The sequence below is a fragment of the Loxodonta africana genome, chromosome 10 (assembly GCF_030014295.1).
Source record: "Loxodonta africana isolate mLoxAfr1 chromosome 10, mLoxAfr1.hap2, whole genome shotgun sequence".
NCBI lineage: Eukaryota > Metazoa > Chordata > Mammalia > Proboscidea > Elephantidae > Loxodonta > Loxodonta africana.
In genome coordinates, this window is record NC_087351.1 from 25,059,812 (window position 1) to 25,075,355 (window position 15,544).

At 37.4% G+C, this 15,544-nt stretch overlaps 1 pseudogene; it reads right to left on the minus strand.

Annotated features, from left to right (window-relative positions):
* Positions 1-4,814: 4,814 nt before the first annotated feature.
* Positions 4,815-6,288, minus strand: LOC135232508 (olfactory receptor 4K5-like; annotated as a pseudogene).
* Between the last annotated feature and the right edge of the window lie 9,256 nt (positions 6,289-15,544).

Sequence of the window (15,544 nt, forward strand, 5' to 3'; positions counted from 1 at the left end):
AAAACAAGTAGGTGACACAGAGGCCTGTATTACTTGTTCAAGTTCATTACTTGTGCCTTTGGACTGCTTGAGCTTGACCCCAGGTGTACCACTTCTAACTTACGATGGCTTGTGACTGAGACAAAGTCATTTGGTAATAACACATGGCCAGGAGCTGAGTTCCTACTGAGGCCCAGTAGCATGCTAGGTTTTGCTTTTCAGACAAAGGGTAGTTCTATGATGCAGAATTCAGGGCTTTCCTCCAGAATCTTAAGACCTAGCATTGTCACTCTAATTGCTCTTGCCAAAGAATCAACGCAATGCCCTTTCTTATAATGGATAGCTACTTTTCGTTGGATTTCCTGGTTCATATAACCTGAGTGGCAAGGCAGTTTGCACTCAAGACTGGACTTAGTCCAAGAACCCAATCAAAACAGCTACTATCTGAGTCACCTTAAAATTAGGTCAAAGTGGTATTCACAGGACAGATTTATACAGCCTCCAAAATTCAATGAGGCTGTAAGCACTGTGTCTCTTTCTTAATGTAAGGGATACAGGGTAAAATCAGTTGTATTTTAGTTATAGGGGATAACCTAGCATGTCCCAGAGTATTCAACCCCTTAAAATCTGGATGATTTGGCAGATCCCTGAAAAATTCTATAGACTGTCAAGACAATGAAGGACTGTATTGTGACAGAGAGCACAATAAACATAAAAATAGACAAAATTGTAAATTGTATTATTTTTCATCCCCCAGTTCCTGACAAGATATTTAAGTTAGTTTTCTAACTCTTTCAATGAGTAAGCTATTTCTTCAAGAGCAGGAATGTTATTCTGCAGTCTGGGCAAGGCAGAGTTCTCAATTTAGTTATCAGTCAAAGGGAATGAAGGGAGAAGGAGGAGCAGAAGGGAGGAGTACAGCATCATTTTGTGAGGCATATGCCTCAGGTAAGGTCTTTAAGATCTTTAAGCAAGAAGAGCTGCTGTCTTCCAGCCAGAAGGAAAAGCAATTTCTGCTAGTTTCGAGAGTTCAGAGAAGCCCTTGGTATATGGATTCCTCGATGTGTCCACTGAATGTCTCCATCTTAAATCTCAAGGCCCCACTCTTCTCTATTAGATTCCTGACTTGGCAAGGGACAACTGCCAGGTTGGAGCATTTTTTTTCCCTGTTGCCTCTTGGCCACTCTTAGTAATAATATATAGGCTTTACTGCCTTCGCAGTCAGCCATCCAGCTACAGAAGACGAGAATTTCTTCAAAAACACTATGGTAGTCTTCTGGTTTTCATACTACGTGCAGAACTGAGAGTTGTTTACTATGAGCTTGTCCTTCTCTTTTTTTCTGAACTTCTACTGCAGTTAAAAAAGCCGTTCAGCTTCATAATTCATATACCACCATTGGGTCCATACATTTCAAAAAAGTAGAACACCATAGTGGATTATTGGACCTTCCCTTTGCTGTCAATTTTTTTTTTTTTCCTTTCTGTTTCTAAAGATCATTCTGAAGTACCTTTGCAATCACCCATCTCATTTCTTTGGAGTATGCTGTTACTTGGCATTCTGGGAAATTATGTCCCTAATACTTCTCTCTTTGCCATCTGGCTCACTTGAATCATGTTATTGCTAGTTCTTTAAACTTATTCAGTAGATCTAAAGCTTCTTCATCTTTTGTCCTAATCCAGCATTTTGAGGTACAGTCTTCACTAGTCATGTCGCTCTCTTTGTCTTGATTCTGATACATCACATCAACTTCTTCTTTTTTTTTAAGACCCCAGATGTCACTCATCAGAGTGGGATGCAAAACATTTTCTTAATAAAATTTGTTATGCCATTTGACCCAGATGTCCCCTGAAACTATGATCCCTAGGCCCCAACCCCAGCTACTCTGTCCCTCAAACTGTTTGGATGTGTTCAGGAAACTTCTTGGCTTTTGCTTTCATCCCACATCAACTTCTTTAAATAACCTCTTAGATATGCATTAAGTTTCTGTTCCTTGTCTGAAGGTGCTGCTCATTCACTTAGCTCATAAACATTGCAGAGTTAACTCAGAGCCTGACAGCTGAGAAAACAAGTCTGCCCTGGCTTTTGGTACCATCTCTTCTTACTTTTTAGAATATTCAAGTTATCAAAAACACTTTAGGAATATGCTCATCTTCCATAGACAAAGTCCCTGTTCTCATGCAGTGTACAGTTCAGTCAGGGAGAAATATATGAGATTAGGGTACAGATATAAGTAGGTGGCCTTATCATGCAGAGTCTTAAAAAAAATTTTTCTCTTTTCTTTATCCTAGGAGTAATGAATAGAAATGAAAAGACTTTAAAGAGATGGATGGTCTGCAAAGAGATACAAAATGAACAGAAAAAAAAATTTGACATCATTATATTACTTTGAAATGTGTATGGAAATAAGTTTATTACAGAAATAAAAATAGTGACTTTTTTCTAAAATAAAAACACGAAATGTGTCTGTACTGTACTTAATGTCTCACATATAATTAAAGTTACAATGCTATTTGCCTTGAGTAGTTTCCCTTAGCTAGACATTAAATTATAAAAACAACATCATTGTCAGCATCTCCCTTCGTTTTCCTTGGGACTAAAGTAAGTTAAAATATTACAAGGAACAAACATTGAAGTCTATGTACTGAGCGCTCATGACAGAGCGGTTAAAGGCTCAGCCGCTAACTGCAATTTCAGTGGTTCAAACCCACAAGTTGCTGCACTGGAAAAGATGTGGCAGTCTACTAACATAAAGATTACAGCCTTGGAAATCTTATGGGGCGGTTCTAGTCTCTCCCATTGGGTCACTATGAGTCAAAATTGACTTGACAACAATGGATGTGTTGTGTTTTGTTTTGTTTTTACTGTTGGCTTTATTTTTATTATTAAATGTGTGGCTCACAAATGTAATAACACAAAGTGGTGGAGCTTTGGCTTGGTAGGTGTCTTGACAGTGGAAGGTTAAATACAGCAAACAGTGTATCTTTTCAAATTGAAAGTTCATCAGTATCAGAATTTTAATGAAAGTGGACTCAATTTTTATTATTAATACTTTTATCATTTTATATAAAATTTTAAGGATTAAAACATGATACAAACTTGAATTTGTCCCCATTGTAGAAGCATTCTATGTTTTGTTTATTTTTTTATCACACTTAAAAAAAAAAAAAAACCTTAAGCCACACATAATTTGGGGGAAAAGTAAATAAAATAATAGTAAAAAAACAGAACATATAGTAAAAAAAAACAAACTTTGATGAAGCTGTAAAAATAGTTAAGCTGGCTTGAAGCAGAGAAAGAAATTTTAAGCATTGGCTCTACCAAATTATGTTATGCTCTCCTTAAAGGCTATGATTTCTTTTATTTTAAAGCATGTCATGGATGAATTTACATCATCGTATAACTACATGAAACTACTGACATTTTTTGGTTCAGCCAGCTCCTAGTTTTCCTTATTATGTGTATCATATCTTACGAGTCATTTTGGATACTTCCATTTTTTCAAAATCTTCAAAATGTTTTCAAGTTTCTATATCAGTCACTCCCCAGTAAGGAGATAGAAATAACACCAGTAGTTTGAACAAGGAACATTTGGTATAGAGAATCAGTAACTGATAATAGAAGATTAGCTAATAAAATAGTATAGAAAAGAACTCTAAAGAAAACTCTAGGGCTGAAGAAGAGTACCCAGGGAAGGAATACATCTGGCAGAAAGGAGTACATTACCACAGATGACTTTCAGACCTCTTTGTAGAGGGTGTGACTGTGGCCCACTGGATAGGAGGAAGTACATTGGGTTGCCCAAAGCCATAGCTGGTCCAGATGGTGCATCAAAGCTAGTAAGCAGAGACTGTCAACAAAACTTGTTGAATGGTGGGTGTCACTAGAACCAGAGGCACAACAAAGTGTAAAACAACTGTTCTCATACTTGGAATAAAAAACAGACTAATCCTTACATTAGTCTATTAGTTTTTTGTTTTTATGATTTGAGCATTTTGGAAAAATAAACTTAAAAACTGTAATTAACACCAATACAAGCCCTGACAGTCTCTACAATTCATCCAGTTCTGGAGTCCATTTAGCCAGTTTGGAATATATGTTTCCACATTGATTCTTTATCACTAAGCACTTCATATTTTGGTCCAAATGCAGAGTATTGCACATCTATCCATAAAAAAAAAAAAAAAATCCATAGCACAGACTAAAAAGTTGATGTTAAAATGATTCAGTTTTCTAGGTTTTCCTTTCCCTTCTACAATTCATAATTTCAAATGAAACTGGATTATCCTATCAAAAAGTCCATTAAATGTAAGTTTCAAGATGGGAGTTTCTGATTACCTATAACTCCATATTTTAAAGGATTGTTATTTACTGGAAAAATACATGGGGTAGGCGTAATTGAAGCGCACAGGAGAATCTCACAACTTAAGAATTTCCACTAAAGCCTATGCACTTATCTTAAACAGGGAGTTTGGTTATCCCCTAAAATTGAGAAAACTTGGTTTCATATTCTTAAACATTGTTCATTTAGGTAGAATGTTTTTCAGGCATGATTATTAGAAAACACATAGAATCAGGAAAAAAAAAAATTATGCCCCACCAAAGAATCAGGGTATTTTTCCTTTTTCCCCACCATATTCATACTTATTTGTAACAAGAGCAGTGAATGCATGAATACTATCTGTGTATAGTAATTCTATATTTCATTTCTAGAACAGGTAATCATATACACAATAATATAAATTTTTTCATAGTTTTTTTGTTTGTTTTTAATATGTAACTTTTGCTTAGGTGATATGGGAAAAGACTTTCTAGTAGTCATTAACTACTCCCTACATCATTTTCTTCATTACTTTTTCCAGAGTTGAGTTGTATCACAAAAATACAATGCACATCTTTATATGCAGAGTATTGATTTGATGAATTTGAATGAATTTTGTCTTAAATCAGGGAATTCCTTACTACTAGTGGCATTTCCGAAATTTTCTTGGGCTTCAGGTAATGGGTCACAATTTTCCTCATGGCAACTTTCATATCCCTGTTCCTCAGTGTGTAAATAACGGGGTTCAGGATGGGGGTAAAAATGGTGTAAAATATAGCAAGGACTTTATCCACAGAGTAGGTGGTGAAGGGCCACACATAGATGAAGATGCAAGGGCCAAAGAATAATATTACCACCATGATATGGGCAGCCAGTGTGGAAAAAACCTTGGCCATTGCAGCAGAAGACTTAAACCAGACAGTGTCAAGAATAATGATGTAAGTGCTGATCAGGAGAGAAAAAGCGCTGAGGGAGAGAATTCCACTGTTGGCCACAATTAATATTTCAATAATGTAAAAGTCCAGGCAGGCAAGCTTGGTCACTTGAGGAAGGTCACAAAAAAAGCTGTCTACAACATTGGGTCCACAAAAAGGCAGGTTCACAGTAAATGATAGTTGGCTTAATGTGTGCACCAAGCGCACAGCCCAGGAGAGCATTACCAAGACAGTGCATGTCCGTCAGCTCATGATGACCACATAGTACAGAGGTTTGCAAATGGCTACATACCTGTCATAGGCCATGGAGACAAGTATCACCATCTCCCCTCCAGTGAAAAGGTGGATGAAGAAAATCTGGGCTATGCAGCCCCTGAAGGAGATGGTCTTGTGTTCACTCAGAAAATCTGCAATCATTTTAGGAGTAGCAAAGGAAGCCTGACAGATGTCAACAAAGGAAAGGTTTCCCAGGAGGAAGTACATGGGAGAGTGCAGGCTGGCATCAGAAGTCACAGTGAGGATAATGAGGAGGTTGCCCAGGACAATGACCACATACAATGCAGAGAAGAAAATGCAAAAGAAAAGCTGGAGTTCCTGTGAACTGGAGAGCCCCAGCAACACAAACTCAGATACCACCGTAGAATTGACCTTATCCATGGATCCAGGCCGCATGCTTGCTTGGAAACAGCCCTAAGAGAAGGAAAATAGGAAGGGATCAGATTATGAGCTAAAAACACTTTCAACATGAAGAATGCTGGCATCACAAATGTAGTGTGTATTTGCTGAGCACAAAAATTTTGAAGAGACCAAAATAATATATGTGCAGAGTAGAAGGAAGTCTATGAAAATGTCTAAATAAAACTTAAAATTCCTTTGTCTCATTACAGACCCTAGAGTTTTTGGATATTCTTAAAAACATGTTACACAATAATAAACTAGCTCAGCCATGAGCTGAGCAGTTGTGGTCATAAGACTAGAAGACTAACTAAAAGCCTAGTTCCATAGGCTTTGAAGATGGACAAAGACAATTTAGATGTGTTGGGCTTGTGGTCATTTTCCACCATCAGTTTTAATAAATTTTTATGTACAACATTTTCTTTATCTCTTCAAGAGATATTCAGGTTTTCGTGCTTACTGGTTATGTGACTTCAGGCTACTTAATTTTTCTGAGCTTAAATTTCTACATCTTATAATAAGGTTGTTGTTGGTGTGTGCTGTAGAGTCAATTCCAACCCATAACAACCCAATAGGACAGAGTAGAACTGCTCCATAGGGTTTCCAAGAAGTGACTGGTGATTAAAATGGGCAAACTTTTTGTTAGCAGCTGTAGCTCTTAACCACTGCACCACCAGGGATCCATAATGGGGAAAAAAAAGCTACTTTACTAAAAGCAGTAAAATTTAAACATGATAATGGGTTTCTTAGCAAAGTAAGTATAATACAGTAGATGTTCTTAAAATGTTGTTGTTGTTAGTTGCCATTGAGCCAACTGCTCCATAGGATTTTCTTATATGTAACCTTAATGGAATAGATTGCCAGGGCTTTTCTTTCAGGTACTGCTGGGTGAGTTTGAACTGCCAACTTTTAGATTAACAGTCAAGCACAAACTCTTTGCCCAGCCTAGATATCTTCTTAATATGTTAAATAACTTCATATCAACAAAAATTTATCGTACTGCTGTTGCATAAATTAAATACAGTTTAGACAACTCACTTTCTAAAGAGATGCTGTTGGATATATACTGGACAATGTTTCACTCTGTTGTACCTAGGGTCACCGTGAGTCAGAACCAACTCGATGGCACCTAACAACAACAAAATATCAACCTCATTTGTCATTGATTCATCTGTATAATTTCTTAAAATGCCTGTTATACCTTTAACTTAATTACCTAAAACTCATTTCACCTGATTATCCAAGATCAGTGCCTAAATGTTTCAATTTCTTTGCCTGCCAAAATTAGATTTGGGCTTACGTATGTTCCCCTTGCCCAGTGTTCTCCTAAATAACACATCTTTTAAACTAACAAAAGAATAGAGGAGTTGTTTTAGGATCTTTTTGCATAGATAGAATGATTACATTATAAACCTCTCACTTCTAAAAATATCTATTTATTTGGAATCTCATTAATTCTAATAATGACTTCAATTTCTCACCTCATTTTTTTTTCTTTTTCTGTGCTATGTAAATCTAGGTTGGTTGAACTGATAAAATTCTCAGGAGATCTTATTTTAGGAAACTGTATTATTCTGACAGCTAACCGTTGACCCAAGCATAAGGCTGTGATTCTAGACCCATTTAAGAGCACAAACCTCTTCCATGGCCTACTTATTTCATAGAAGAAGCCAAAAATTTTCCTATGTCAATAGCCTCTCATATAGATTGGTGAGACTGCAATCCACTTAGGAAAGCCCTCAAGTAGGGAATCGTTTCATGCACTCTTATTTGCAAGAACTTCCTGAGAAGCATTTCACTTGCCCATACTTTGCATGGTACACTGTTGTGGACTCTGGAAGAGAGCCAAAAATAAATTAAGTTGACTCATAATTGTACATACTGCATTAGCATCCATGATAAAAATGAAATTACTCTTTAAAAGAGAACAATAAATGAGGGGATCCTGAAATATAACACAATCCTTTTATCATTTTATCCTAAGTATAAGTTATTTTCTTTCTTTCCAAATCTAATGGAGCCCTGGTGGCACAGTAGTTAAGTGCATGGCTGCTAACCAAAGGGTTGGCAGTTTGAATCCAGTAGCGGAACTGCAGGAGAAAGACATGGCAGTCTATTTCCATTAAGATTACAGCCTTGGAAACCCTATAGAGCAATTCTACTCCGGTCTATAGGGTTGATATGAGTCAGACTCAACTGCAACAGGTTTGAATTTTTGGTTTTACTCGATTTCTAAATGAAAGTTGTTCTTGCTCTCATGTTCATGGATTTATTATGTTAAATGATCCAGTTCACCTAATGAAAATATTTATTATATGAATATAATGTATGTAAACTAAAAGAATGAAGTAGGTGTCTAGTGGATGATGGATAACATTGTTATATCTGCAACAAAACAAAAGAGAGAGAAAGAAACAAAAGAAACTTTGAGTTTTTGAGAGGCTGCTAGGTAGCAGTTATTGGGTTAGATGTTTATGTATATGTTGTATTAAGCCACCCTCAGAACACAACCACAAGGGGAACATTATTTTTCCTGACCTGCAGAGGAGAAAACCTAAGATCAGAAAGATTTAATAATCACAAGACACTCAGACATCTAGTAAGTGTTGCAAAATCTTAGTGGGTATATGAAATCAGATAATAAAAATATATTTAAGTTTATTAAACATTAGCAAAGTGTAAACACTTGTTAGCACTTTACATATATTAATTCAGCCCTCTCGTAACACTACATGGTAAATACAATCATTACTCCCATTTTACAAAAAGAAATCAGAGCCCCAAAGATGATAAGTAACTTGCTGAGAGTTACAGAGTTGGAAGATCATTGAACTAGAACTTGAGCCCAGCCTTGGACACCAGAACTAGTCTCTTCAACACTATAATATATTGCTTCAAATCAAAATAACACAAAATTCATACATTTACATTATGCTACAAAAAGCAAGGAGAGCCTGGTGGTATAGTGGTTAAGAGTTCTGCTGCTAATTAAAAGGTTGGCAGTTTGAATCCACCAGGTTCTCCTTGGAAACCGTATGTGGCAGTTCTACTCTGTCCTATAAGGTCACTATGAGTGAGAATCAACTCAACATGACAATGGGTTTAACAATAAGCAAGCCAGTCATTATATGCTCTTGATTCTAAACTTGCCCCCTATTAAGAGAATATGGTCCTTCAGGTAATCCAGGGTTTCTCAATCGCTGCAATGTTGACATTTTTGATGGGATAGTTCTTCGTTGTGAGGAGCTTTCCTGTGCATTGCAGGATGTTCTACAGCATCTCTGGCTGAACATCCAACTGTGACAATCAAAAATGTCTCTAGACATTGCCAAATGTCCACTGAGAGGCAAAATCACCCCCATTTGTGAACCACTGAGTTAAGCCATCTTTAGGTTGCATTGGAGCCACGGTGGTGCTGTGGTTAAGAGCTAAGGAAAGCTAAGGCTGTTAACCAAAACGTCAACAGTTTGAATCTACCAGCCGATGGGGCTGTTCTATTCTGTCCTTATAGGGTCTCTATGAGTAGGAATGAACTCAAAAGGAAAGGAAATGGTATGACATCATCCATGGTATTGCCCCTTACAAGTAGATTTCCACTAAGGTCGCAGCTTCTAGGTTTACATCTGTCCCTTGTCTGTGATTTTTCTCCCCTTTTCTCTTATGTTATACCCTTATTTATCTCTCTTCTTCTTTCTCTCTTCCTTGGCCCTTTCATTCACTTCTCTGGTATCAATAATTGCTACTGTATAATGACCTCTAACTTTTCAGCACCATTCCTCACCATACACTAGTTTTCCAAACGTGTTTCTGACAGTTTTACAGATATGAAAACCACATAGGCATCTCAGACCTCAGCTCACAATTTTTCTCCTTAAGTCAGCCCTTTTTCTTTTAAACTTTTTTTAGTCATTCTTCCAGATTGTAAATCTCAAAGTCATCTTAACCCTTCCTTTTTCCTGTATCTCATTCTTCCACTTATAACATCTCTCTTTAAAACAAAAGATTAAAAATTAGAAGTCCTTAGCATGACAGCCAAGCATATATGAGTTGGCTTCACCTGTGTCATATCCTACTCTCTAGATAAAACCAGACTACTCGGTATTTATTAAGCTTGTAAACATTTCCCATTGCTTTTCTCATGTTCTTCACAGACGAGGTATTCCAACTCAAAGGCCATTTCCCCTAAAAAGCCTTCCCAGGTTCAAGTTGAAATGTCTCTTTTTTTGTAATGTTTCTGTAACACTTTTCTTACACATACATTCTGTCCCAAGGTAAGAATTTTTGTGTAGATATCATTCCCCTACCACATTGAGATTTCCTTGAACTCTCATGCTTCTGTATGTATCATTCACAGGATTTGGTATATATTTTGGTACATGGTGTATATTCTTAATAGAGGTGTGTTAGTATTAACTGAAATATATTTCACCTCAGATTCATCATTCATTCAATATTTCTACCTTCCAATATTCCTATACACAGAGACTTGCTCAGTGAAAGACCTTGAACTCCACAAACCATAAAGTCATCCACAGAAAGTCCATCTCCACATGGGACAAAAATACTTCATCTCATTCATGTCATAGTAATACAAGCTCACGCATGAGTCATTAAAACCAGTGCAAATTAATCAAACCAGCAAATTCAAAGGGAATGAAATAATCCCTTTAGATTGAAGCAAAGAGAAAATAGAGTATTTCTTTCTTTCTGACAAATATTTTGGTACCAAGCGTTTAAAAAGTGATGAAACTATGAATGTGATATTTAAAGAAGAAGAAATTTGCACTCTACTTTCATATGGTTAAATTGTTTTTGAAACATTTTGAAGTGCAGAGTTATTCAAATAAATCATCAATGCAAAGGTGCTACAACACAAAAGCTTCTGAGGTAATAGGTAAGAGTTTCATAATGGATTTGTCTAAGCAGAATTTGTCATGATTTCCTCAAGAACACTTCACATTCTTATATAATTTCTTGCAGTTCTCTCAAGCGTGCTAAAACATACGGATAGCCTTCTCTTGACTTCCTTTCTTTTACCTCCCATAGATTTCTTTTCTTCCTATCATTTGTGGATCTTCTCTAAGGCACAATGTAACAATTGAATAGAATAAGTAACAGTACACAGTCTATTTTTAAGATCTATCTCAGCCAGGTATATCCTACCTGATATGATGCATATTAAAGAAGGCAACTGAAATCTTTACTTTACCTGTTGTGGAATTAATCTCTTCAGAGTAGTGGTATTTATAGCTGCCTTCTTCTGTAGTCAAATTGAAAGCATACCATGATTTCATTTAAGTGACCGCTTGCAGCTCTTGAGAGTTAGCAATTGATAGCCAAGGTTCATCTTCCAATGGGGTTTATTAATACCTTCCACCAGATATTCTCATTGGAAAAAAGAAAGTAACATATCACATTGTCAACAATTAAAATGAAGACTGCACGACTATAGGAAAAAAAATGATGGGTCATTTAGCCCTTGGACAATATGTGGAGTCATGTATCTTCTGTGAATTCTGTACAACTAAACCTGCTACTCTAGAGAAAATGTGTGGAAAAGTACAGCCTTTTGCCCAAATGAGAAATGTTTTGATATGGGAATGGAAGTGCGTACTGTTTCCTTGACACATGAGCATGTTGTGATATGGGGGAAAGGTAATTTCTTAAAACTGAAAGGACATAAGCTCTTATTTCCAAGTCTGTCAATAAGTAAGAACAGATTATTGGAGAGATCACTTTAATTTTTCTGAGGCTCAGTTTGTTCTTGTGTAAAATGATTTTTAATATGTCAAGCACACAAAAAGTAAAAAGAACTATGAAAGAATATTCTTGTATTAAGGTTTAAATTTGACAAATCTTAATACCTCACCATGTTTCCTCTATTTCCATCTTATGTACCACCATAAATCATTTTTCCAGAATTAACCCATAACCTAAAATTGGTATTTAACATTCGTGTGACTTTTAGAGTCTTACAACATAAAAATATATCCACATATCCACAAAAATATGTTTAGTCTTGAGTTTCATATCTGTGTACATTCAAAGAAGTAGTATCAACTTCTATGCATTATTTCACAACTTTCTATTCCCACACAATAATTTGTTTTGAATACTTTTCAAAATTTGATAGAAATCAAATTGACTACACCTGTGCAAAGAGACTATGGAAAAGCTCAATATCATCAGTCAGAACAAGACCAGAGGCTGACTGTGGAACAAACCATCAATTGCTCATATGCAAGTTCAAGCTGAAACTGAAGAAAATCAGAGCAAGTCCATGAGAACCAAAATATGACCTTGAGTATATCCCACCTGAATTTAGAGATCGTCTGAAGAATAGGTTTGATGCATTGAACACTGGTGACTGAAGACCACACGAGTTGTGGAATAACATCAAGGACATCATACTTGAAGAAAGCAAGAGGTCACTGAAAAGACAGAAAAGAAAGAAAAGGCCAAGAAGGATGTCAGAGGAGACTCTGAAACTTGCTCTTGAGCATCCAGCAGCTAAAGCAAAAGGAAGAATTGAAGAAGTAAAAGAACTGAACAGAAGATTTCAAAGGGCGGCTCAAGAAGACCAAGTATCATAATGACATGTGCAAAGAGCTGGAAATGGAAAACCAAAAGGGAAGAACATACTCAGCGTTTCTCAAGCTGAAAAAGCTGAAGAAAAAATTCAAGCCTCGAGTTCTAATAGTGAAGGATTCTATGGGGAAAATATTAAATGACGCAGGAAGCATCAAAAGAAGATGGAAGGAATACACAGAGTCATTATACCAAAAAGAATTAGTCAATGTTTAACCATTTCAAGAGGTAGCATAGGATCAGGAACCCATGGTGCTGAAGGAAAAAGTCCAAGCTGCTCTGAAGGCATTGGCAAAAAATAAGGCTCCAGGAATTGACAGAATATCGTTTGAGATGTTTCAACAAATGGATGCAGTGCTGGAGCTGCTCATACTCATGTGTATGCCAAGAAATATGGAAGACAGCTCCCTGGCCCACAGAGTGGAAGAGATCAATATTTGTGCCTATTCCCAAGAAAGGTGATCCAACCAAATGTGGAAATTACAGAACAATATCATTAATATCACATGCAAGCAAAATTTTGCTGAAGATCATTCAAAAACAGTTACAGCAGTATGTTGACAGGGAACTGCCAGAAATTCAGGCTGGTTTCAGAAGAGGACATGGAACCAGGGATATCATTGCTGATGTCAGATGGATCCTGGCTGAAAGCAGAGAATACCAGAAGGATGTTTACCTGTGCTTTATTGACTATGCAAAGGCTTTGACACTGTGGATCATAACAAATTATGGATAACATTGCAAAGAATAGGAATTCCGGAACACTTAATTATGCTCATGAGGAACCTTTACATATATCAAGAGCAGTTGTTCGGACAGAACAAGGGAATACTGATTGGTTTAAAGTCAGGAAAGGTGTGCGTCAGGGTTGTATCCTTTCACCATACCTATTCAATCTGTATGCTGAACAAATAATCTGAGAAGCTGGACTGTATGAAGAACGGGGCATCAGGACTGGAAGAAGAGTTATAAACAACCTGCGTTATGCAGCTGACACAACCTTGCTTGCTGAAAGTGAAGAGGACTTGAAGCTCTTACTAATGAAGATCAAAGACCACAGCTTTCAGTATGGATTGCACCTCAACATAAAGAAAACAAAAACCCTTACAACTGGAGCAATAAGCAACATCATGATAAACGGAGAAAAGATTGAAGTTGTCAAGGATTTCATTTTACTTGGATCCACAATCAACAGCCATGGAAGCAGCTGTCAAGAAATCAAGACACATCGCATTGGGTAAATCTGCTGCAAAGGACCTCTTCAAAGTGTTGAAGAGCAAAGATGTCACCCTGAAGACTAAGGTGTGCCTAACCCAAGCCATGGTATTTTCAATCGCGTCCTGTGCATGTGAAAGCTGGACAATGAATAAGGAAGACCAAAGAAGAATTGATGCCTTTGAATTGTGGTGTTGGCGAAGAATATACTGTGGACTGCCAAAAGAATGAATAAATCTTTCTTCGAAGAAGTACAATCAGAATGCTCCTTAGAAGCAAGAATAGCGAGACTGGGTCTTACATACTTTGGACATGTTGTTAGGAGGGATCAGTACCTGGAGAAGGACATCATGCTTGGCAAAGTACAGGGTCAATGGAAAAGAGGAAGACCCTCAAGGAGGTGGATTGACACAGTGGCTGCAACAATGGGGTCAAGCATAAGAACGATTGTAAGGATGGCGCAGGACCGGGCAGTGTTTTGTTCTGTTGTGCAGAATGCTATGAGTCAGAACCAACTCAAAAGCACCTAACAACAACAATGACAACACAGAATTTTAGTTCATTCATTTTATTACTGTGGATTTTTCTCAAATGCTTTGTTCATTTGTCCATTTTTTGATGAATGGCCATTTAGGTGGTTTTTCATCCTTGCGGTTATGAACAACAGCATAATGACCATGTGTGTGAATGTGTCCTAATGATTGTGTGCTTCAGGTTTTCCAGAGCATATTCTTAGGAGACAAATTCTTAGGTTGTAAAGTATATTAATCTTCAACATTACTAAATATTTCCAGGATTGCCTGCAACATGGTTTTACAAGATTGCACTTTGTTTCAGTTATCAATGTATTGCCTTTTAGATCCAACTGCATCCTTAAATATATACTCTATGATGAATAATGGGATTCCTTTAACTATTTCTCCTTCAAAGTGAGCACAATCTTAAGCTTTCTCAGAAAAAGGCATTAGAGGCACATGGCAGGAGGAAGAGACACTCTTACTGCATTTCTCAATGTTCTGAAGTCAGCAGTGTGGGTTCGAAGACATCTAATGGGCTCTGCCCTAGCTGTGAGTCCAGAATGTTGTCTCTGCAAATTCCAGCCAACACCTGGTAATAACCTTTCTGCAGTCCTCCGGACAAAGAAATCAAAGTTCCCTTTCTGAAGAGTTCCTGCCACTGCCACACCCAGCCTCCATCTGCTCTCCTGCACCACTTGTTGTTGATCACCATCTTAATCCCCCACCCCTACACCACCTGTACTCCAGGTGGTGGCTTATTGTTTGCCCAGGAGCCCTAGGCCAGCTCCAACCTAGCCAAATCAACACACCTTTTTACTATCTGGTAGAATAAGCCACACCTCTAACCCTAGCCAAATCAGCAAACTACTACCTGTTGGAATGAGCCACACCTCCAGTGAGGCTTGAACCTCTCCAAGTTTGTGTCTTCTTGGGTACTCTCCATCCTAGGATAACATTAACCCATTGCCTTAAAGTCGATTCTAACTCACAGCAGTTCTGTAGGACAGAATGGAAATGCCCAGGTTTCCAAGGCTGTAATATTTATGGGTGCAGGCTGCCTCGTCTTTCTCCTGAAGAGTAGCTGGTGGGTTTGAATCGCCAGCTGTTTAATTAGCAGCCAAGTGCTTAACCACTGAGCCACCATGTCTCTTTCAGTGTAACATTAGCATTCCCATATATCTTATGGTTAAAGATTGTATGTTCAACTTTCTATTTTTAATCAGTGTGGTTTGTAGATTCTTATTAGAACCAGACTGCTGCACACTTCTACCAACTGTGCATGGAAGCTCCTGTTCTTACGCATGCTCACCAAAAA